A 21,357-nucleotide genomic window follows, 5' to 3' on the forward strand; every position below is an offset into this window, starting at 1 on the left:
AGAAAAGAAAGAAAGAAAGAAAGAAAGAAAGAAAGAAAGAAAGAAAGAAAGAAAGAAGAAAGAAGAAAGAAAACTTTTAATGGGTTCATCAGTAAACCCAATACGACTGAGAAAAGAAACAGTGTACTTGAAAAGATAGATCAATAGAAATTACCCAAACTAAGTGCCAAGAGAAAAGACAAGAGGTGAGGATGGAGAACAGAGTAACCAAGCCCTGTTAAGTAATAGTCAGTAGTCTAATATACGCATAATTGGAATCAGAGAAGGAGAAGAGTAAAAGAAAAGCTTTGAAGTAAAATAAAAGAAAAAATTGAAGGAATAAAAAAAATAATGGCCAAAAATTTTCCAAAATTGTACTATTATATTTATGCAACATTCTGGAAAAGGTACAACTCTAGAGAAAGAAAAAAGGCCTGTGATTGAGAAGAATTTGAGAAGAGATGGGAGTAGGATTTGACCACAGAAAGGCAGCATGAAGGAATTTGAACGTCAATGGAACCATAATATAAATAAATTTACAGCAGAAAAAAAAAAAAAAAAGGCAAATATCACTCTAAGCGATCAAGGGGAACATCATCAGTAATAAGACATAACAAAATCATGTACTTACAGGTACGACACTCTGAGAAAGTATGGTATTCACCTTGGTGGTACTTGTCCCAGAAATACTAAACTTGGATTTAATCATGAGACAACATCAGACAAACTTATATTGAGTTACATTTTACAAAATGCCTGACCAGTACTCCTCAAAAGTATAAAGTCATGAAACATAAGGAGAGATTGAGAAGTTGTCATATTGTTTTAATTATTTTACTGTTTTAATGTTAATTTCATAGTTTTGATAATTATACTATGTTTATATAAGATTTCAATTAGGAGATTCTTTAGGGCATAAAGGACATCTCTATAATATTTTTCAATTCTTCTGTAAATCTAAAATTTCCTTAAATTATTTAAATGTCTGATATTAATATAATAAATATGCCAACTTCGTTCGACATACATTTTCTTATTTATATTTTCAGTCTTTTATGTATGTCTTTTAACACAGAATTTTGCAAAATTGTGGAGAAATGAGGGTAAACTTTGCAAAATTCTCCTGTTAATATGTTTAAGAGTTATACATAAAATATTGAGAATATAAATAGGAAAATACATACCAAAATAAAATTAATTTAGTTATATTAATATCAGACAAAAGTCACATTAAACAGAAGCAATATTAGAAATAATGTGGTCACTATATAATAGTATAAAATTAATTATAACTCAGATCATTTTACCTAACTGAATTATCATTACAATAAGTTGATATGATACACATTTTTTTTCCAGTTTCATGGGTTAATCCCAAAATTGGCCCTTAGTTTAGCCTCTTTTTTTCCTCCAAAGGATGATTTTAAAATTTAATAAAGATATCATCCATGTATAACTATCTAGGAAGAGATACGGGAAAATATGAGAAATTTTTTTTTAATTTTCTAAAGCAATAGGTAAACATATTTTCTCCTGCTACATTAGGCATCATAAAACTCCGTGGGATGCATATTAGGAAGGAGATATCTAGAACCAAGTTTGGAAACCAGTTATATACAATTGCCTACATAAGACAACTTATATCAGACAACTAGAACCAAAGTGATACATGATATATATCTAATGTACTTTATTTGTATGTGTTAAAATTTTGATAGTGTTGTCGTACACAGACACACACACGCACACACAGAGTTAGGTGAAAAAAAATATGGGCAAAATTTCCCAAACTTACAAACTGGAGAAGAGACAAAATAAGGAGTTATGTGAGAACTTCAAATATCTGTATTTCATTCAGTAGAATTAAAAGAGGGCTAAAAAAATGATCAACTCTTGAACAGGGATGTAAGCAGTGGACTTGAAGTCTGGCTATGTCACCTTGAGTCCCAGTAGCACCATTTATTTGATTATGGCTTGAGGTATATATATATTTTTAAATATTTTATTTATTTATTCATGAAAGACACAGAGAGAGGCAGACACAGGCAGAGGGAAAAGCAGGCTCCCAACCAGGAGCCTGATGTGAGATTTGATTCCAGGACCCCAAGATCACGACCTGAGCCAAAGATAGACAACCATTGAGTCACCCAGATGCCCCATGACTTGAGGTATATTATTTAAACTTGCTAAGTTGACTAAAACATAACTAACGAAAGTATACTTCAGAGAGGGTGGGATTTTCTTTGGTGGGGAGGTATGTAGAAATACATGTTAAATGCTTAAAATATCTATGACTTAAAGGGAACATTCCATGAATAATAAAAAATAATTATTATTAATTATTACCCTTATCTGACAGCATATTAATGAAGCAATGCATTTATACATGGATACTTGACTATTTTTCTTGATGAAGTATAATTAACATATAGTGTTATATTAGTTTCAGGTGTAAATGGATACATGGATATTTTGAACAAAGGCATTCACCTATATAGTTGAAGTCAAGGTAACCTAGGTTTAAAAAAAAAAAAAAAAACAATGCCATTTGAGAATTCTTAATATCCAAGGCAGGGAATACTACTCCTATTCAAGAGCAGTATCTATGAGTATAGAAAAACAAATGTCAAGATTCTTGGAGAAAAGGAAGGTGTAATCTCCTGCATAGAGGTTTTATAAAGGAACAAGACTCAGGGGAAATATGTTGCACTCTAGGGGAGAAAAAATAAAAAGCAGGTGCTGTAATCACTAGTGATCACAGTATGAAAAGGTAGAGCTACAGGGGATCATTTTGGCCACAAAAAAAAAAAGCTTTCCATTGAGCTTTGACTTCAAAAGGAAGGGATATCAAACAGCTAGGGAAAAAACACAAAATCATGTGGTAGAACTGTAAAACTGGGCAAAGAGGGTTCCAAATCCCAGAATGGACAAAGACAAAACACTAAGAACAATAGAAAGGTTTAGGAGTCTGTTTAGAATAAAATGAACAAGAAAGGAGTAACCAGAGCTTGAAGTGTAAGGTTAATAGCCAACAAATATCAAGCAGAGGGACCAAGTTTCTGTTTTGTTCTCATTTTCCTTTGCAAGGAGAATAACCTTTAATCTGAAAGTTCTTACTAACTGCAGAGGTTATAAAGAAGAATGTCTGAAGTCTCTGAAAAGAAAACAAGAGAGGAAACCAAGAAACCACAGATGGATGAATTCCTTGGTTTCTAAAAAGGTAAACACTGAGGATGGCCAAAATTATGGCACCTAATGTAAACTCCCCAAAATGTCTAGTCCAGATTACAAAACAGATGGTCTGTGAACACTTGCAAAAGGAAGCACATAACATTTGGGCTCAGCATGATCTCAGTAAATGAAACATGACAAACTAAATTTATTTTCTTTTTTGATACAGCCACCAGACTGCTAGATGAGAAAAATGCCCTAGGCATAATGCATCTGGATTTTAGAAAACCATTTGAGAACTTCCTCAGCTGTCTTTGAGGACAAGCCAGAGCAATGTGGGCCAGCTGATAGTGCATTGGATGGACGTGAGCCTGCTTATGTGTCTATACCCAGGGTGGTGATTTATAGATCAGTGTCAGGCAGGTGGAAACCATCGAGTGCCATGTTCCAATGCTCTGTACTTGGCCTTGTTTTGTTCAACCTATTCATCAATATCTGCTTGAGCTCTCACTGCAGCTGTTTGTAGCACATTAATGCAGAAGAGAAATTCACCAACATTTATTCAGCGTATGATTGTGATGATAAATACCTTATCTAACTTTATTTTTACAACAGCTCTATAAGGTATGGGGTATTATCCCCATTTTACCAGGAAGGAAATAAAGTTCAGTTAAAATACTTGCCCCATATCTTGAGCATAGGAGAACAACGAAATCGGTTTGCATAATTCCAAAGTTTATGGCCTTACCACCATATTATGCTATCTCAAAATAAAGATCAACTGCAGAATGTGATCATCATAAAAATTATTGCTGGCTTCTGCCACATTAATAGGCGTTTAGTGACTACATTAATGGGGGCAATTATTCTACCGTGCGATGATCTGGCTATACCTAGAGTTATGTGGAAAGCCCGTGTTACATGTTAAGAGAGACATAAAAATGCAGACAGTTAAAAGGACAATCAAGATTTGGAAACCAGCTATATGACTAGTTATCTGACAAGTAGAAGACATTTGAGTTATGATAGTTGTTAAAAAAAACAAACAAACATAGAGGGACTATGAGAGAGAAGAAACACCCCATAGTGTCAGATACAGAACCAAGAGAGAGAGGCTATAAGGATGGGTCAGAATGTAAAAGTGTTCTGTAAGTCATGGGACATTCGGAGAGGTGAATAGTCTAATTGGTGAGGTAGTAAACTCCCTATTATTGGACAGAGATTAAGGCCAACTCATTTTCTGGGGTGTTGTGGTGGGGATATTTTGCATAGAATGTGAAGTTGGACCAAATGACTCCCAGAGATTGCAAATTCCTACTCATCATTGTCTCTACCTGTCCTGTACTATCCTGTCCTCTTAGGCTGTTAAATCATATCAGACAGTACTACCAAGAGCATTATTATTTATAGCCATATTTTTATATTATGTAACATATTAAAATAGGATAAGCAGGCCATCCATTTTATTCATTCAGATGAGACCAGAGTTTTCTCATTATTATGACCACTCTAGCTCATCACCATATCCCCAATCTTATTTACCACAACCCATACCAAAACCTCCTCCTTCTATCTTTCTCAGTTTTCCATTGATAATTTTCTGTAGAAACTCCACTCAATGTTTTTCTTTTCTTTTGAAACCACTTGTCTAAAATGACCTCGTAAATCTGAAATCCTCAACTTAAACTTGATTTGTAGTCTCTATCAGTTATTTAGTTACGATATTACATTATGCCTTGCATTTTCTTGGATGTCTTTTTGCTTAATAATGAGGATAGTGACTTAAACTTTTGTATCACACAGTAAGTCTATTTTATCCACTCATATAGATAGGACCTAAATGCTTCTAAAAGCTTAAAACTATTTAGAATTTGAAAAAAAAAATGGCCCCAAATTAATAAAAGAAAACCTGTACGTTAAAAAAATTAATAAATATTTAATGAGTTATTTTAAAGTACATTAGAAAATAAATCCACTCCATATAACTATTTATAAATTTTGTTTAATATAATATAGGGATGTTTGTGTATTACATGGTGTGAGTTGAGAAGGATATTTTAAAAATGAGGGGTAAGCAACTTTATTTCCCAAAATATCTCATTCTAGGTTAGCATTCAGCTAACCTTGAGCATTCAGCTGGGTACAGAGTAGCACGTGTGTTTGAGGAAACTTAATCAAGTTTGGGCAAAGAACCAGCGAGGGAAGTTAACAGTGCTCAGTGCTTAATAAAAAAGCTGAGAATACTGTTCATTTTCATCATCCAGACTGGCAATCCTCCTGACTTAGGGGGCACTAAGCAGGGAAATGGAAGAGACTTCCCTCTGGAGTAAAGAATAATTGATTCTGGCTGGAGCAATATTTCAGTCCTACCTAACAAACCTTAAAAGTAAAATCTAACAGAATTAAACTGTTTCCAAGTAAATTAACTATGTATCAGAACAAAATTAAAACTATTTATAGGGATGCACCCATACCCAGTGCCTCACAAGGTGAAATTCACAATATCTGTCATTCATTCAAAGGTTACCAGACATACATGGAAGCAGGAAAATATGAGTCATAATGAGGAGAAAAATCAAACAATTGAAACCAGCCCATAACTGCCACAGATGGTAGAATTAATAGGCAAGAACATTGAGACAGTTATTATAATTGATTCTGTGCACTCAAAAAATTAAATAACACATAGAAAATATCAAAAACAAATCCAACTTCTACAAATGAAAACTAAAAAATGTGAGATGAAAAATACACTGGATGGGATTAATAACTGATTCAATATTAAAGAAGAAAAGATTATTGAACTTGAAGACATAGCAATAGAAATGATCTAAAATAAAATGAAGTACGAAAGTAAAATAAATAATAATAATAATAATAAACAGAGCATCAGTGAATAGTGATATAAGTGACTTAATAGGCTTGTAATGAATGTCCCCAAAGAAAATGACAGTAAGGCATACCATAATCAAATTGTTCAAAATCAGTGATAAAGAAAAACTATATTTTTAAAATGGCTAAATAAAAAAGCCTCATTAGTTACAGAAAACCAAGTGTGACATCAGATTCCTTGTGGAAAACACTGCAAGTAGAAAGTGATGAGCAAGATCTTAAAGGCACCAGCAAATGAAAATTAACAACCTGTAATTCCTAACCCAACAAAAATATCTCTGAAAAGTAAAAGAAGAATAAGGACATTTCCTGACATAAAAACTGGAAGAATTCGTCAGCAGCAGACACACACAACAAAAGCTATTACAAGAACCCCTTCAGGCAGAAGAAAAATGTTACTACATGGAACTATGGACATACCACAGGAAGGATGAGTGCAAGAAATGGTAACTGCATGATCCACTACAGTTCTGAAATTGGATGAAAACAATGAAAAGATTCTTCACAGAGAATCAGTAACTTTTATGCTTTTGGAATATGCCCAGCACACTCCAGCCTCTGTGCCTTTACACGTGCCATACCCCCTGCTCAGAACTCTCTTACCTCAGACTTAAGAATGACTTGCTCCATCCCTCCATGCAAATACCCTTTATTCCTTCATTATTGCCCTAAGGAGACTTCTCCTATCTGAATCAAAATAACACTCCCTATAATCTTCAAATCTTTACTCTTTTTTTTTTCTTTTTTTTTTTTTTTTACTTTATACACTATCACTTCAACAAATTATCTTGTATGTAAGTTGACATTCTCCCTTCTATATTTTTTTACCTGGCTGGTGGTTACACTATGTGTGCACTTTATGAGAATTCATCCAGCTATGCACTTATCATTTTTACATTTTCTATATGTATGTTATGCAGCAATAAATTGTTTTAAAGATAAAGAAAAAACACAGTGAGACACCACCATATAGCCTTTAGAATGGCTGAAATGATAAACACTGAGTGTACCAAGTAGTGATACAGATATAGAACAATTGGAATTCTTATTCAATGCTGGAAGCAATTGAAGATTGTCAAAAGCTTTTGAAAATTAACTGGCAGTTTCTTAAAGTTGAAAGCTAGTCAATATGTAGGCATTTCTCCCAGTAAATTAAAACATATATTCATATGAAGACTTGTATATAAATGCTCCTCAAAACTTTGCTCATGACAGCTAAGAACTGGAAATAACTCATCAAACGGTATCTATTAAGGGATCAGTGGAAAAATGTGTAGAATCTACATGGTGGAATTTTACTCAACAATAAAAAGAAACAACTGATACAGCAATATGAATACATCATCTCAAACTTACTATGCTGAGGGAAAAAAGCCAGACACAAGAGAATGAATATTGTATTACTCCACTTACTTAAGATGATAAAAACTATAATCTAGAGTGACAAGAAGCAGATTGACAGATTGTGTGTGTGCGTGTGTGTGTGTGTATCTGGGAGCAGAAGGACAGATGGATTGAAAAGAGTGTGAAGAAACTTTTGGAGTTTTTTGTTTTGTTTTGTTTTTAAAGATTTTATTTATTTATTCACAAGAGACGCAGAGAGAGGGAGGCAGAGACATAGAGGGAGAAGTGGGCTCCATGCAGGAAGCCTGATGTGGGACTCGATCCTGGGACTCCAAGATCATGCCATGCGCCAAAGGCAGACGCTCAAGCACTGAGCCACCCTGGCGTCCTGAAACTTTTGGGAGCATATAAACTATTATATATGTTGATTGTTCCCTGAGAAAACACATCTTTAGAACTCATTAAACTGTGCCCTCTAAATGAATGAAGTACATTTCACAGAAATCCTACCTCATTGAAGTTCATTCAGAATTTAGTTTTCCCTGGGAGTTTTCTCCTGTAGAGGGTTTCTACCTCTTGAACCTTTGCTTTTCTTTCCATGCTTTTCCCCAGCCTCAACACTAGAAAGACACAATAAATTATGCATAGAACTTCCTTATATTTGGCCCTGAATTATGGACTAGTCCAGGTTAGAAGCTTGAATGTGCGCTAGTCAATTTTTTTCTCTTCAAACTTCTGCGATGCTAAGAAGTTTATTTATGCAGCTTCCGATATGTGACACTGCCTGGATTTAGCTTTCCCACTTTCCTGGGGAAATGAAGTAGCAATATGCTAGAAATGGATATTCATTGACCAGGTCCAATTACCATTCAGAGCCACATGGATCAGACTGGATTCCATCACCTGAAGCCTTCCTTCTGCTGTTATATGAAAACCATAAAAATGGTAATTTGAAAAAAAAAAAAAGCAAAATTTAGTAAGTTTGGGGAAGAGGCTTGCTCTGGGGGCATTATTAGGTAATGAGAGTTTGTTCTCTAAAAGTAAGAATTTTAACTAGGAGTTTCGTTTGCCAAATATGGATTCCCCCTGGAATCCTCTGTTAAGACTCTGCAGTGCAATCATACAGTTTTGGGAATGATGAAAGGTGTTGCACAGAGCCAGACAGACTTTTCTCTCCATTTCATGCAGTTCTAGAAGCAGCCTAATCAATTTGGTGCTTCCTCTTTTAATCTGCTGGTAGTTTCCTTATGACCAAAAGCATCTTTTAGGGATCCCTGGGTGGCGCAGCGGTTTAGCGCCTGCCTTTGGCCCAGGGCGCGATCCTGGAGACCCGGGATCGAATCCCACGTCGGGCTCCTGGTGCATGGAGCCTGCTTCTCCCTCTGCCTATGTCTCTGCCTCTCTCTCTCTCTCTCTCTCTCTGTGACTGTCATAAATAAATAAAAAAAAAAAAAAATATTAAAAAAAAAAAAAAACAAAAGCATCTTTTATTTTGTCAAACACTAATGAACAAGAACGCTTGGAGATCCATTTCCTTTTCCTAGAGCCTCACTACAGTCTTGGGTATTAAACAAAGCAGACATTATTTTTATTTTGATGAGTAAAAAATAAAACTGAGTCATGAAAGGACTGCATGAAGGAGAGCGAATGGATTTGAATACGAGTTCGGTCAGTTTGCAATGTGACTCTGAGCAAATCACAATCTGTTGTCTGCTATAATTTTTATTATATTTTATTATTCTTTTTAACCATATTAGTTAAAAAGGTTTGTTAAGTTTCCACAGGGAAACAAGTATCTTACTGAAAAGATCAAGAGCTAATCTACTGTTTTGAAAAGAGAGACTTACTAAGTCATGAGTACTGCCAAAGGCTGCATATGGACAAAGCCAAGTAAGTGCCACGTAGAATGATAAAGCATTACATTTTTAAGACAAATGTAAATCTAACACCACCTGAAAAACTCAAATACCTTAGACTCACTTAAAGCAATTGTGAATTGACAGAAACTAATGATTGCAATAACCCTTAAAATTAATGAGTGCTATGTAGAGTTCATTCTTTGATTCAGCATGAACTCTGCAGAACCTCCTGCTATAAAATGATGAGAGGTAATTCCTAGCTTATTTACATAATCTTACATTCAGGAGTGATGGAAGTGATGGTTTAAATATCACTCTGACAGCAGATTGAATTCTTCCAAACCTAATTTACCACATAAGGAAATCTTATTCTGGATTATTTTGTTTTATACCACTGTAAGGATCCCTCATTTTACCAATACAACAGTGGATTTTCTGTTATACTTTCAGAGTGTCTCCTGCAAAGTGAGGCTGATTATTTCACTGTGGTTTTTTTTTTAAGATTTTATTTTTTCATGAGAGACATACACAGAGAGGCAGAGACATAGACAGAGGGAGAAGCAGGCTCCCTGTGGGGAGCCCAATGCGGGACTCCATCCCCAGACCAGGATCACACCCTGAGCCAAAGACTGATGCTCAACCACTGAGCCACCCAGGCGCCCCTGTTTCACTGGGTTTAAAGGGGATGCTATAGCCAAGACTTCCAAAACAAGAGAGCATGTTCCAGAACATTTGCAGGCTGTGAACTCAGACTGAATCTGGACTCATTCCCAGCCCTAATGTATACTTTATGTACAATCAGGAATCAAACCCTTTGGGACACCTGGATGGTTCAGTTGTTGAGTGTCTGCCTGTGGGTCAGGGCATGATCCCGGGGTCCTGGGATCTCTGCCTATGTCTCTACCTCTCTCTCTGCCTATGTCTCTGCCTCTCTGTGTCTCTCATGAATAAATAAATAAAATCTTTTTTGGGACACCTGGGTGGCTCAGTGGTTGAGCATTTGTCTTCAGCTCGAGGCCTGGTTCCGGAGTCCCAGGATTGAGTCCCACATGGGGCTCCCCTCGAGGAGCGTGCTTCTCCCTCTGCCCATGTCTCTGCCTCTCTCTCTCTCTGAGTCTCTCATGAATAAATAAAATCACAAATAAATAAAATCTTCTTTAAAAAAAAGGAATCAAACATTTGCTTTATCCAGCTTGTTTCCTTACCTGTTAAGTAGGAAAGCTAATACTTACCTCACAGGTTCATTGTAAAATTAATACCTGCAAATTATTTATAATACCAGTAGGCACTCAACAATGCTAGTTCTCCTCTTAGGCCATGGAAGACAGATAAACTTGCTCCTTCTTCCCAATATTGTTTTGCTGAATATCACATTTATATCTGTGTGTCCACTAATTTGCTACAAATATCGATTACTGTTGACAAGATAAATAAGTCCCCTAGGACTCTGTAAAATTTCCACAGGACAGAAAATAACTACTGGTCCTCATGTTTCTAGAGACACAAGACTCCTAGTGTACTTGACATGTTATTTATTGCCCAATGAGGTAATCCGGACTTATAACCTTCAGTGTTCCCTTCATGGGAGGAGTTCTGTTTTGCAGAATCAGCAAAATAGCTTGGCAAACTGCTAAGATTATATTATTCCTTCAAGGCTCATGTTGCTCTAAATGTTTTGGGGAGAAAAAGCTTGAGGCTTTTAGAACAGTGAATATATTCTTTCTGCAAGATAAAAGAAATCTTGGAAAGACTATGCTAGAAAGTGTTCATGATCTTTGAAGCATGTTCTTCTGAAATCCAAAGACACAGAAAAGGAAAAAAATCTTTTTTTTTCCTTTCTTCTATTCCTTCCTTCCTTCCTTCCTTCTTTCAACAAATATTTTTTGAAAACATATGTACTCAACACTGTTCTAGACACTGAGGATATAGTAAGACACAAAATATATGGGGAATGATATAGTGGAATCAAGAAATAAGTAATTAGAATTTCAAATGGTAATAAATACTGTGGAGAAAAATAGAGTCAGGAGGATAGGGATTCCTGAGATGAGGTTGCTTTTGCTGCTGTTTTGTAAAGTGTAGTTGGTAAGTATTCACAGAGAAGACAGTATTTGAGTAGGTGAGTTAGAAGGTAAACTGTAGGAAAACCCGAGAAAGAACATTCTGGAATTTACAGATGAAGAGACTGTTTTTTTGTTGTTGTTGTTGTTGTTGTTGTTGTTTGTTTGTTTTGTTTTGTTTTGAGGTTCATCAGGAAGGCCAGAATGGCTGGACCCAGTAAGGAAAGGAATTTGGTAGATGAGATCTAGAATTAATGAGGAATCAGATCAGTAGAGGTCCCCTAGGCCCATTGCAATGACAACAGTTTTTATTCAGAACAAGGTGGGAGGCTAAGAAGTGTTCTCCACAGGGCAGTGGCCTGTTTTAAACTATCTCCCTGATTTTCCTTTTGCACATAGACTGTAAAAGGAGTCTACGTAGAAGCAAGACCACTCAGGTAACAATTATGAAAATCACTGATGGCTTGTACTTTAATGGGAGCAGCAGATCTGATGAAAAGTAGTAAGATTCTAACATATTTTGAAGGTAACTAAAAGAATAAACTTTTAGTTTGGTTTTGGAATATGAGATTAAAAAGAACAGTAAATTTTCTTCGTTGTAACTGGTACAGTGAAGTTCACATTTACAAAGACCGAAAGGGGGTAGGTTTTTGAGTATGGGAACATTTCAGATTTATGATATTAGACATGTAAGTGAAGATACAAGAGTGCATTGACTTTATCCTGAAAAGGTTACATATCCATTTAAGAAGTAAATATTTTAATAACCTCTCAAAACAGCATGGTTGACATTAAATAGAGTTTTAAATTTTCAATAAAATATTAAAGTATCTAAAGAGAATTGCAATCCCCAAAGCATCTCTTACTAGGAACTCTACAACCTGTCCAATATATATATTTATAGAACCTAAATATTCAATTTGTAAAATGACATCAGAACTTAGCTCCAGGGGCCGTTTACCTTGACCATACAATCTGTTTTTCTTGCATATGAGAAAAAAGACAACGAATGTTGAGCTCCTACTGTGTGGCTGATAGTTTATGAAGCCAAATGCTTTTAATTTTCATACATACTCAGTGAGTAAGAAATTATTATTTCTGTTTGAAGGTAAGGAAACAGCCTTTCCCTAATTAAGAGGCCTACCCAAAGATACGCAAATAACAAAAAGAGATAAGATTCAAATCCAAGGGCCCTTATAATTTTTGAAACTAGGCTACTAAAACTTTTCCCATTTGGCTGCCCACAGAGTGATGAAATTAGCCATGCAGAGTTAGAAATAAGCCATCCATTAATACTAAATTGAGAAAGACTGATGGTTATTGAGTGGGAGTTAAAACATGACTTTTACTTTCCTCATTCCTTTGATCAAGCTTACTCACAGATGGGGATTTATATATTATAAAACCTGCATTATTAAGGAGCCATTTTCAGAGAAGTTTCCATCTACTATTCACAGACAATTTAATTTGTGTATTCAAGATTTGCTCCACAGAGAATCTCTCCTGGTTCTTTTCTTTTCCCACAGGACTCTTAATTGTTCTAGCACCTCCATGTGGTGCTTCTCCAGCCATGACTCAAAGACTTTAAATGACTGTATTTATTTTAAGAAAAACTTTAGTGCCTATAAAAACAGCATGTTCTCCCGCAGCACATCTGTTCTCCCTCTGAGTTTCATATTATCACTTTGCCAGAGGTTTTACCTGCTATTTGGAGGGAGCTTGGTTGCTCTGATTCAACTAGATCCTTATCTGCACTGGGTATAATTAGCTTAAATACATAGGACAAACTGATATATTTATAATTGTATGGTCTTTGCCAATTTCTAGACTCCTCTGATCCTGAAGGTCTTCATCTGTGAAAAGGAAACAGTCGTCTCTGTTTTGCAGGGGTTTATGTCAATTTGCTTTGCAAAAGCTTTTCCTTCCCTCTGGGTTGTGACAGTGTCCTTTCTCGGTATTTTCCTTTAGTTTCACTTCAAATTAGAGACACATTATTGTTTTCCTCTATTTCCATTGGTACCCTTATCCATGCACTGGATTGCTTTCTTATATTTCCTTCATTTGAGACTCTTACTGACTTAAGGTGTTGAAAATGAAGAAAAATAGTTGAATAGTTTTTTGGTGGGATATGTATATTTGCATCCAATTTTGAGAAATGGTTCCATCTTACCTTAACATGTGTTTTTCTAGTCAGATATCTGGGCAGAGCCTTGGTTAAATTTAATGACTGTCACTACCTGAATATGTACCCCTTACGGTAAGGAATAGCTGAGAGCATATTCATTCTAAAGTGAAGGGTATATCAGGTCAGATTTGGTCTACTATGGATTCAAATAAAACTCTCAAATCTCATATAGATGAACCAGTCTTTCCCCATTTTTTAACTTTGCCATCTGAAGCATGCCGCCTCCAAGGTTATGGCAGCAGGGAAGAAAGAGAGATGTTGGAAGTTCTTAACTACACCTGCCAAGAAGTGACACATTAATTCTGCTCACAGTTCAATGGCCAGGAGTAATAACATAGCTCCAATCTAGTTGTAAGGATATTCAGTGAGTACCAAATTTCTACTTTTCCTCGATAATTGAGTATCAATTCCTCTATGCCATCTGGATTGTACCGCTTCAAGGAGGCCAAATCCCAGCCTGGCAATTTTGTATCTTACATAATTTTACAGCAAACAATAAAATCCTAACAAAGAAATTCATAGCTGGAACATAATATAGGCAGAAGTTAACCTATTTTAGAATGAGAAGAGTACACAAATATAAATGAGCTTATGTTTAATGAGAAGAAACATATTATCCTCCTTCCTAATAAGTATGCAAAAAAATATCAATGGCTTTTATAATTGAGCATCATGGGATTGGTTTTATTTTAGTAAATAATAACTCTTAATAATTCATTAACCTCCATTAACTCTCAGCTATCACTAAGTAATAGTATTTCTAAAGATAAGAATTGTATTTGCTAGAGAAATACCTTGCTTGCAAGCTCTGCATAGGCACTTAATGTTTTTTAAAGTAGATTTCTTAAAGTCACAGGAATAGATTTCTGAAATCTCAAAAACTGTGGGGCTTCAACTTTGAACACCCATGTCTAGACACCAAACTGGGCTTTCCTTGGCTGCTTTTGTATCTTTCGAATAAAGACAACCCACAAATTGATTATCTCTAAACGTTTGGAATCTTCTAAAATAAAACAGATTTGACAAAGGCTGTCACAAATTAACTGAGCAATATTTGAAGGATAAAATAAAAAGAAAGAAAACTGGGAAACGCTTGTTGGTCATTTTGGTGACAGTGACCTGTTTGGATTTTTAATGTAAAGTGAATTCACTACAAAGATGTTTTGTCATTGGCACTACACACCCAAGAGGTCATGATGAAAGTGAAAGATGAAGCAATTTCTGAATAACTGTAGAAAATAGCCCAGATGATACGCATGTGTCTATAAAAATATACTTCATACACCACGAATAAACAAGCATCATGCATCTGTCAAAGCCCAAAAAATTATGAGCAAAATTGTTTTTGTGTGTTTTTACTAATGACATATTTTTTTCTCATGTTATTTTAAAATTACAATTGGATTTTCTTTTAGTTATAAAAAATTACATCTTTACTAGAGAATATTTTAAAAATAAATAAAAGTGGGGGGGAAGCTACAAGTAAATATTTCAAGAATGAACAATGTTTTGGTTTGTTCACTTCTGATTTTATTCCTAAGAATATATTAATATGTCAAAATTTGCATCATACTGTGTGTGTCTGATATATGATGCATGGTTTTCAAAGCCTGCTTTTTAATGTCTATGCGACATACACAAACACATATACAACCACAATGGTATTGAACTGTTCCTATTTTGGATGTTTGAGCTGTATCTAAATTCTTCACTATGATAATGAGCACTGCACCGAACATCTAAATACACATCTTTATCCATATATCCTGTTTGTTTCCTGAATTAGACTATTGCCCTAAGGTAGTATTTTTGACTCTTACTAAGTATTGCCAAGTGGCAGTAACATTCTATAAAATAATCAAAATTATGTTTTCATTCTTTTATATCATTGAACGATATACATTGCTCATAGCATTTTGTTTATCGGCGTTGTGAAATGAATGTTTGGACTTATATATATTTAAAAAAAGCTTTGTGGAGGAAAAAGAATCTCACTGAATGGAGAAACGCAAGATACTTCTTGTATCAGAAGGCACTGCAGAGAGGGAATATGCACATTGGAGAGTGGCAAATGCTTTTAGGCTGGAAATGTATTCCTTATCGAAGAAACTGTGAGGAACTTTGATGGTAAGGTGAGAAAAGCAACTCTGATTTATAGGATGTGAAAACCAATTAGCATTTTAAGGAAGGAAATTACTGAAGATTGTTCGTAGAATAAAAGAGGATATTGCAGAAGTGTTTAGAGTTTCTAATATGATTGAAGTATGAAGTTTAAGACGCATTTTTAAGAAATGAGATTTTTTTTTTTTACGGGATTGTTAATGAGACCACCCAATCGATACTGGTTGAGGAAAGAGCAGAACATCAGGGAGCATGAAATATTACACCAGAAGTGTAAATGTGTTCAATTATTCATTCCAATTCCATATGTCTTGTCAATGTTTTAGCGAGGCACTGTGCTAGGCAATACAGATACAAAGATTAACAAGAGGCAATTCCCATGCTGTAAGGAAGGATTCAGCATCAAGGGAGAAGGACAGGTTTAAAGTTTACATTATAATAGTGATAATACTGAGATATAGCCATGTAAATAATAAAGAAATAACAATGGAGGTCTCGGATGGAACAAATAAAAAAAATTGGGGGCACCTGACCAAGCGGTCAGTTAAGCATCTTCCTTCAGCTCAGGAAATATCAGGGTCCTAGGATAGAGCCCCACGTCTGGATCTCTGCACAGTGGTAAGTCTGCTTCTCCCTCTCCCTCTGTGATCTCTTTGGCTCTCCTTGCCTCTTAAATAAATAAAATCTTGGGGAAAAAAAACACCATAAAAGTCTTTTGAGGACACATCAGAGTCAATGCAGGTGATTTTACAGGGGTCACTTGAAAGGTTTATAGGAATGTGTCAAGAGGAAACTTTTCCAACAGGCATTCCAATCAGTGGGGGGAGAAAACTATGCAGAGTCACGGAGCCATGATGCACCCAGGGGAATATCACTGGTGCAGTAGGGCTATGGTTCTAGAATTACACAAACTTAGATGGAAACTTATGCCAGATTCAATTCTGAAAAATCTATAAGACGTTTGCATTTTTTCAAGTTGTGTCAAAAAGTCAATGGAAATTTTAAGCGGAGAATTAATAAGCAAATTGTAGTTTTGTCCTGTCTTATGTGCCACATAAATACTACTTCACATATATTCATGATAAGTAGCTTATCTAAGCTCTAAGGTGAATTCATTTGTAAAGATATTCCCCTTGATTTTCTGCCTTAAAAAATTTATTTCCTGAATTCTGAGAGAAATATTTTAAGTGACAAAATGGATATACTGCTCTCTAAATAGCTTGATTTAGGTGTTCCCCATCCTTTACCCTACAGTAGATGATTATGGCATAAAATGTAATGAAAATCTATTCAGCAATAAAAACAATAATGTGTGTCACACACAAACATATTGTGCAAATTGCTTTTCTTTAATCTGAGATCTCACATTGAAATGTCAATAAATGTACATGAGGAGATTATATATGTATATACAATGCATACATACATAATTACAATAGATATATCTTAGGTAAAAAAAAATATAAAACTAAATAAGCATTTGTATAATGTGACCCATCTTTATAAAAACAAAGGGAATCAATAGAAACTTATAATGTGTTGGGGTGCCCGGGTGGCTGAGTAGGTTGGGCGTCCAACTCTTGGTTTTGGCTCAGGCCATGATCTAATGGGTCATAGGATCAAACCCTGCATTGGGCTCCACACTCAGTGGAGAGTCTGCTTGAGATTCTCTCCCTCTGCCCCACACCCACTCACTTTCTCTCTCCTTCTCTAAAATAAAAAAGATAAATAAATCTTTAAAAAACACCCTTACAATGTGTTATATTGTTTCTTAGCATAAAAAATTTTGCACTAACTCCAGAAAAAACACAGTATGAACTACCACTATTAGTAATCTCTGAGGCATGGCAATAAAGAGTCAGAATTTGAGAATCAGGAAATATTTACTGCTGACATTTCACTCTTCTGTATGTAATTTTACATTTTGGTCAAATAAGAAATATTTACACTTAAAATTGCTTTTCTTCATTTTACTATTAATTAGTATTTACATTGGAAGTATGTATATATGATGCCTCAAATTCACTTGTTCGTATTCCAAATGGGCTTGAGAACAAGGTGGATGTCAATATTTTAGTACCAGGGCTTCACATGTCTATTGGACCAACCTCATTAATCATGTTATTAACATTTTCTCTACTACTACTCACTTTTTAGGCTCTATGACCTATCATTTTATGAAGAGCATGTTAAAAATATCACCCTATCATTGCAATGTATCAATTATATTAATTCCATTAGTGTTTACTTCACATGATTAAGACTAAATGGTTATATACTGCATTTACAGGACAAATGTATATTCCTGACCATTTGTTATTTTCTTCATTATTGAATGATCTTTTTTCTCCTCAGCTTTTTTAAAATGTACTTAACAAGTACAAGTTTTGCCATGGTGATGAGCAGTTGGAATTCTTATAAACTGCTGGTGAGACTGAAAATTTTATAACCACCTAGGGAAACTATATATATATATATATGTGAATGACCAACTAAAGACTGTGTGTATGTATTCCCTATGGTCTGGCAGTTCTACTCTTTGACATATACTCAACACACACATCTACGTAGACAATGTATATAAGAATAATCATGGTGGCATTTTTATAATATCTTCAAATTGAAAACTACGCCAATGTCCATCAACAGTAAATGAGGTATATGAACTCCAGTAAATGTATACAGTCGATATTATAGAGCAATAAAAATGAACTCAACCACATGGATGAATCCTATAAATTTAACATCAAGTAAAAGAGTAAACCCTAAAAATTACTTACAAGCAATACTAAACCACAAAGAAGAATAGTATTCAACTTCAGTAATAAAAGAGTTGTAGTGATTGAGAGACTATACGAGTAGTGCTTTTAAAAGTTGGCAGATACTTTTCCTTTGACCTTGCTGATAGTTATATAGGTTTTGTTTTGTGGCAATCCCTTTACCAGCACATATATTTATGCTTTTGTACTTCCTATATATTTGTAATACTCAGTAATAAAAAATATAAAATTTTCAAGAAATAGAAATAGATAAATCCTTCTAAATCCATATAATATATTTATCTCACTTGCCAAACCAGCATGCTTAATGAGAAGACAGTAGAACATTTCCTAAGTCAAAAACAAGAAACTTAGGACCCTAACACTATTATTTTTTAACCTCTTATCAATGATGGTTTATAAAAAGCACTTAAAAGTTAAAAATTAAAAATAAATGCAGAAAAAATTAAAATGTTTATATTTTGTATGGATTCTATAACTCTATAGGTGTGACACCCAAGAGAAGAACCTAAAAACTTAACATGCTAGTTACTCAACTATTGAATTGGCACAAACATCAATAGCCTTTCCATATACCATTTAGAAGGAAAAATGAAAGTCACCATTTATCATAACAGCAATGACAAAATCAGACTCCTAGAAACATAGTAAATAAGAAAAGTGAAAGATACACGCATGGAATATTTTAAAGCACTACTGAAGGACATCAAAAAATTCTGTAACAAATAGAAATAAATATAATATTTTTAGATAAGAAGATTCACCATCATAAGGGTCTCAATTTCCCTTAAGTTATTTTATGTTTAATGAGACCACAATAAATCACTACTTTTCACATGGAAAAATAGACTAATATGAAAAGTTTGGGAAATTTTGAAGTAGAAGAGAAACTAGAGAGAATACACCTTCAAGATACTGATGCATATTAAGGCACAGTGTGTACTTTCATTAGCAAACAGAAAAGTCCATGTAAATGCATAGAAATTTAAAAATAGACCAAAATATATATAGATATTTACTATAATATAAATCAGCAACTCAACTCAGGTAGGAAAATGTTATAGTTATCTAATAAATAGTATTGACAAACTGGAATAGCCATTTGAAAATTAATTTTGGGGCAGTCCAGGTGGCTCAGCAGGTTAGCGCCGCCTTCCGCCCAGGGTGTGATCCTGGAGACGCAGGATCCAGTTCCACATCCGGCTCCCTGCATGGAGCCTGCTTCTCCCTCCACCTGTGTCTGCTTCTCTCCCTCTCTCTCTCTCTCTCTCCCCATTTCTCTCATGTATAAATAAATAAAATCTTAAAAAAAAAGAAAACTGATTTTGATCTATGTCCCACTTTGCACAGGACAAATTCCACTTAGACTAAACATTTATATGTAAAAATAACAAGTCTTTTTAAATATGGGAAAAAACATGGGGAAATTCCTCTATGATCTCAGAGAGAGGGACAGAGAGATGTTATTTCTAATTATGTCTCAGTGTCCAGAAAGGATAACATAATAAATTGATAAGTTTACTGAGACCATGATTCTCTGTAACAACTAGAAAAAAATGGATATGTTACTAAAATCAAATTTCATAAGCACTTAAAAACACATCTAGGGAAAGGACTAGATAAATTAAAATTCAACTTGTTCTAGGTAATGACAATAGCCAACCACTCTCTACACTGGAGGCATTTGTCAGATCTGGGCAGGGACTAAGGATCAGACATGACATTAAGTAGTGGGAGTCTGCTAGGGAACAGAGGAACAATGGGATCTATGATGGTTGTAAGAGCTGGCATAACAGACCGTTTACTAAAGGAGCCCCAAATACATACCTGGCTTGTTCCATAAGAGATTTCTTGAGATCTGTGGTATAGCAGAAAGATGGAAGACTAGGCCTAAGACATCTAAAAGGAGAAAGTAAAATCCTCCATAGCCTTGGTGCTTAGGAATCAACGCCCCAGTAGACAAGGGTACCTGCTTCAAGTACACAGTCTCCTTGGGACATGTGCCAGATTCAAAAGCCTTGTGGGTGGAGGCTAAGGAGCTAAACTCTAAATCCCCAAAAGGCAGAACCAAATCTGGAAGTATTCACAGCTAAGGAGATAAAGACCATTGCACTCAACAATCAAAAACCCAGAAGGGCCGTGGTTAAGGACTAGGGAAACTTCTCTCTAACCCACATATCTGACATATAATGAAAAATTAGATGAAATGTGGTAACAGGAAATTATAAATAAACAATAGAAATAATTACCAGCTTTCTCCAAGACTCTTTCCAGCCGAACTGGGCCAAACAGAGTTTCGACGCTGGCCCATTACAGGCCTCTGAGAGATGCTAATGGATGAATTTTGCTTCCTGATTTACTCTCATAGTGAGTGAAGCTTTCTCAGAACTTTGCTGCAGCCTGGATCTCTTCCTCCCTGATCATACTATGCTGCCATTCCAGGATGCCATAGACTGGGTGGCTTTAACAACAGGAATTTTTTCTTACAGTTTCAGGGCTGAGAAGTTGAAGATCAAGGTCAGCACCTTGGTGCCCTGGTGAAGCCCTCTTCCTGTCTTACAGAGCGATGCCTTCTCTAACTATCCTCACATTATAGAGAGAGAAGGCTGTGGTCTCTTCCTGTTTATAAAGGCGTTCATCCTATCATGGGGCCACACATTCATGTCATGACCTCCTCCTCTAAACCTAAGTACCTCCCAAAGGACCCACCTCCAAATACAACCACTTTGAGGAGTAAGGCTTCAACATGTGAGTCTTAGGGGGACATTATTCAACTCACAGCAGTGACCCTTCCCTCCCTTTCTCTCTTCACAGGAGTTAGAGTCGTCCTATTGTAGTCTTATAGCACTCCCTGTTTACTCCTGCTTCTTCCACAAGTGTCTCCCCCAATAAATATTGTGCACATCTAATTCCGTCCTGGCATCTCTTTCTCAGAGGATCCGAATGGTAAAGATAGTGTGATAAAC

At 35.4% G+C, this 21,357-nt stretch overlaps 1 protein-coding gene across 5 annotated transcripts in view; it reads right to left on the bottom strand.

Annotated features, from left to right (window-relative positions):
- LOC144291784 (uncharacterized) overlaps positions 1-21,357 on the bottom strand; it is a 73,716-nt gene that overhangs the window by 32,303 nt on the left and 20,056 nt on the right. Inside the window, exon 1 of one of the 5 annotated variants that reach the window (XR_013359282.1) lies at positions 20,219-20,233. The exons of the other annotated variants lie outside the window; for them this stretch is intronic. The gene's annotated coding sequence lies outside the window, so the exon portion shown is untranslated. Of the gene's footprint in view, positions 1-20,218; positions 20,234-21,357 lie in introns of those variants that run through there. 5 annotated transcript variants of the gene reach the window in all.

Source organism: Canis aureus, chromosome 20, assembly GCF_053574225.1.
Source record: "Canis aureus isolate CA01 chromosome 20, VMU_Caureus_v.1.0, whole genome shotgun sequence".
NCBI lineage: Eukaryota > Metazoa > Chordata > Mammalia > Carnivora > Canidae > Canis > Canis aureus.